Source organism: Sciurus vulgaris (assembly GCF_902686455.1).
Source record: "Sciurus vulgaris genome assembly, chromosome: 2".
In the NCBI taxonomy this organism is placed as follows: Eukaryota; Metazoa; Chordata; class Mammalia; order Rodentia; family Sciuridae; genus Sciurus; species Sciurus vulgaris.
The window spans coordinates 43,924,635-43,929,415 of NC_136462.1; the positions used below are offsets into that span (position 1 = coordinate 43,924,635).

At 39.8% G+C, this 4,781-nt stretch overlaps 1 pseudogene across 1 annotated transcript; it reads right to left on the minus strand.

Annotated features, from left to right (window-relative positions):
- Window positions 1–760: 760 nt before the first annotated feature.
- LOC306655276 (N-lysine methyltransferase SMYD2-like) lies at window positions 761–3,413 on the minus strand (annotated as a pseudogene). The gene is made up of 2 exons: window positions 3,387–3,413; window positions 761–2,243 (listed from the first exon to the last, which is right to left on the minus strand). The product of its transcript is annotated as an N-lysine methyltransferase SMYD2-like (transcript).
- Between the last annotated feature and the right edge of the window lie 1,368 nt (window positions 3,414–4,781).

Consider the following 4,781-nt stretch of genomic DNA (forward strand, 5'->3'; position numbering starts at 1 on the left):
TTAGGTTACTTTCCTATCTCAGTTAATTGTGAAAAAATGCTGCTATGAACATGGGGGTGCAGATATATGAAGTAGTGATTTCATTTCCTCTGGATATATGCCCACAAAAGTAATTGATGGGTACTTTGGTAGTTTTATTTTTAATTTCTTTAAAAATCTTCATAATGTTGCTCTACCAACCTATATTCCCATTAATGGTGTAAAAGGGTCCCGTATCTACTACACCCTTACCAACATTTGTAATTTTTTTGAGTTTGTGATAATGACCTTCCTAACAGGCATTAAGTATTATGTCAGAGTGGTTTTGCTTTGCTTTTCTCAGGTGATTAGCAGTGGAGAGCATTTCTTTTCATAGACCTGTTAGCCGTTTGTATGTCTTGGAGAAATATTTGTTCAGGCCTTTTGCTCATTTTTAAATCAGACTATTCATTATTCTACTGTTGAGTGGGACAAGTTATTTTTGTGTGTGATGCAAAATAAGTGTCCAATTTCATTCTATTGCATGGAAATTCTATTTTTCCAGCACCGTTTATTGAATATTATTCTTTCTCCATGTGCTCTTATGATGTAATTGTCAAAAACTGATTATGCATGTTTGTATTTATTTTTGAGGTTCTCTCTTCTGTTCCACTGGTCTGTGTGTGTGTGAACCTAGGACTTTGCACCCACTGGCAATTTCTCTGCCACTGAGCTACATTCTCAGCCCCGGATAGTATTTTGAGTACTATAGTTTTTTTTTTTTTTTTTTTTTAACCTTGAATACTCTCTTTATTCACTTACATCAGTCAAGTTTGTTCAGAACGTTACAATAGGCATGAGGGGAAAAATAAATGCAATTTTTAAAAACTCAATGTGTTCAAAGTATATTATGTGAAACCATGCCATTACTCTTAGAAAAAAGAAAGCATTCCAGATTAATATTTTAGTGAAAGAACAAGAACATCGTCAAAGATGGCATGTGTAAGGTTTAAGTGCCAGAAGTGTTTTCATCCCAGTTATTTTAGAGAAATGCTGGAGTGGCGCCTAAGATTTGAAATATTCAAATCCTTTAAGGCTTCTGAATGAAAACTGAAATGATGCACAAATTCAATAGCTTTCAATTTCCTGTTTTATCTCAGAAATATATGGATGATCTTTGCCATGAGTTACTTCCATGATCATTGGCCGCCTTCAGGCCTTCTCTCTGCAGCTTCATTTTCCAGGCCCATGTGCAGTCTTCCCAGCTTCAACCACAAGGAGGCCACGTTGAGGGAGTGCAAAGGATAGCGCGCATGGTAGGGCTTACTGATCTTCTGACCGTCTCTCAGGGCTCCTTCCCAGTCCTGCATGTACAAGCAGACCCCCGTGGCCTGGTGCATCATGTGCAACATATACACACTACTGTCCTCAAACACGGTGCTCATCTTCTCCTGACCAAGCTGGCAGATCTCCAGCAGCTCACTAGGGGATTTGTAATGCTTGGCCCTGCGGAATTCTTCAATGACATTACTCGATCATGTCACGGATGGCTTCTGCCTTTGTGGGGTGGCTGAGTTTGTGGATTTCCACCTTGGCTGTACCCTTGTCTTTTGTAGTGCACTCCTGGCATTCACAGGTAAAAAAGTAAGAATCTCTTGGCCGGTCATTCCTGTCTTCTGTTGGGTACAGGAGGTCAATATAGCTGGTAAATACCTGTGCAAAGAGCACTCTGAGGCTGCTGTGGTCAGGGAATTCGAGGTGCTTGGAGTAGAACTGATGGAGAGCAGCAAAGTCGCTCTGAATCAAATCCTTCTTCTCATTGTTCAACTTATCCAGATGTGATTCAAACTCCTTCACAGCTAACAATTTTTCTGAAGGTGTTCAGATTTTCTGTTTGACCAGAATCCTTGCTGTTAGCCTCACAGTCTCCGAAGGATTCCAGTTTTCCCCAAAAACAACCATGGGAGCATGGGAGAACTCTCCAGCTTGTGCATGGCCAATCTTCTTTCCACAGTCCACATTGCAGTAAAATGCCTGCTTGCATCTTCCACACTTCCACAATCCTTTCCTGGCGAAGCAGTACTCGCAGTGGTTGTCCCGCTCGTTGACCATGAGCACGTAGGCCAGGCCGGGCAGGAGAAGAGCAAGTCCCACACCTGGAAGGCCTGCAGGGCCCGCAGCCCCCGGCCCTTGCCCAGGCTGCAGAAGCGCTCCAGGCCGCCGTGGCCCAGGCCACATTGTGGCCGCGGGGAGGGGCACCGGCGTTGCTGTGCCTGGGCTGCGAGCTGTTATTGGAGACATGTCACCCTGAGCTGGAGGTGGGGGGGAGCTATAGTTTTGTCATGTAATTTTTTGTTTTGTTTTGTTTGGTACCAGCGATTGAACTCAGGGTCACTCAACCACTGAGCCACATCCCCAGCCCTATTTTTTTTTTTTAATTTTAATTTTTTTTATTTAGAGACAGGGTCTCACTGAGTTGCTTAGACCCTTGCTAAGTTGCAGAGGCTGGCTTTGAACTCGCTACCCTTCTGCCTCAGACCCCCGAGCCGCTGGGATTACAAGAGTGAGCCACCACACCCAGCTAGTTTTGCCATGTAATTTTAAGACAGGAAATGTGATACCTTCAACTTTCTTTTTCTTTTTCATAATTATTTTTACTACTCAGGGTCTCTTATGTTTCTATATGAATTTTAGGATAGTTTTTATATTTCTGTGAAGAACACTATTAGAATTTTGACAGGGTTTGTGTTGAATCTGTTTATTTATTACTTGAGTAATATGGACATTTTAATAAGATTACTTCAAAAATATTACTTCATCTAGTTCATGAGCATGGGAGATCTACCTATTTGGGTTGTCTTCAATTTCTTTCATCAATGTTTTACAGTGTTCAATTTATGGATGATTCATCTTGATTGAGCTTTTTCCTAGTTATTTATGCTGTAAAAATTGGATTATTTTCTTGAGTTCTTTTTTCAGTTAGATAGCTATTTGTGTTGAACTGTGATACTTCTTTTTATATACTGGTTTTGTATTCTGTAGCTTTACTGAACACATTTACTTGTTCCAACTTTAATGTGTGTGTGTGTGTATAAGTGTATAATCTTGAAATTTTTACATTCGTATTCCTGTTATCTGCAAATAGAGATAATTTTACTTCTTCCAATCTGATTTGAAAGACTTCTATTTTTTTCTTATCTGATTTCTCTTGCTAGTACTTCTAGTACTATATTAAATAAAGTGATGAGAGTAGTCACCTTGTCTTGTACTGGATCTTAATGGAAAAGCTTTCTATTTTTGCCCATTGATTATAATGTTAGTTTTCTTTTTTTTTTCATGAATGGATTTATTTTGTTGAGGTCATTTTCTTCTATATCTAAACTGTTGAGAGTTTTTATTAAGAAAAAATGTTGGACTTTGTCAAGTACTTTTTCTATATCAATTGAAGTGAACATGTCGCTTTTTATTCTGGTAATGTGATCTGGCATATTGATTGTTTTGTATGTAAAACCGGTTTTGCATGCCAAGGATAATTCTCATTTGGTCATGATGAATAATCTTTTTGATGCATTTTTGGACTTGGTTTGCTGATATTTTGTTGAGGACTTTTGCATCAATGTTCAATAAGAGATTGGCTCATAGTTTTCTTTTTCTTGTGATGTCTTTGGCTTAGGTATCAGGATGATGCTGTACTCATGAAATGTGTTTGGAAGTATTTTCTCTACTTTTATTTTTTTGGAAGACTTCAAGAAGGGCTGGTATTAATTCTTTGAATGTTTGGTAGAATTTAGTCATAAAGACTTCTGATCCTGGGATTTTTTGTTTGTTTGTTTGTTTGTTGGGAGATTCTCAAATTATGGTAATCTGAATTCTACCATTTGTTAGCAGTCTAATAATGAGTTCTTCCCAACAGATCTTTAGTCTCCAGGTTAAAAAAAAAATAACCCTAGCCTCTAAGAAATATATCTTTAAGGTGAGCTCAGTGAAACGTCCTTTTATCTACTTCAATTCTACTGCTTCTGCTGATGAATTTGTCTGTTTCTCTTGGTCATTTGGGATTCCCGTGGGCATCTTAAATATCAGCAAGAAAAATGAGGAGTCCTGGCAGTTCCCCTGGTCCAGCCTAGAGGGCGCTGGATCAAGTGCTCTTTCCTGCAAGGCTAATCATGACTTGGACTTCCAAGTGCAAGGACAGCTTGTCTGTCAGAGTAAATTAACACTTCCTGTAGCACTCACCTGCTACCCAAAACTCCAGGATAAGCAAGGGTGTTGCTCTTCATAGACACAGTAACTGTTAGCACATTAAATGGTCTTCCATATCTTAAAATTGAATTCATTGCCATAAATGTTATTCTCATTGAAAAATAACAGCAAATAGCCAAACTTGAAATAAAGTTTCTCTTCCTGGTGAGATACTTCTACTCTCCTTCCTTCCATTTAGTCTTGTTGGGGTTGTAGACGGTCCGGGGTTCTCCATGACAGGGACTAGTCTACTAAAGCAGTGGGAGGGGAGAGTGAGCCATTCACTGTCAGCTGGTCGACCCAAGTGCACAGTGTTTGGATCAGCTCACACCTTGAGACAAGTGTGATGGACATGACGGTGACACTGTGAGGACAGCCAACAAGATGATAAAGGGGATGGACACATGTCCCTTAGGGAGGCAGATCAAATCACCAGAGAAGCAGTCATTGCCTTCAGGCTCTGGGTGGTAGTTGGACTAGAGAATTTTGGTGCCTTGACAGTCTGCTCGTTTGGTATCTTGTGCACAATATTATTTCAGAAGTGCTGCATCTTGCCTCGCAATTTTCCATTTTGATTTCAA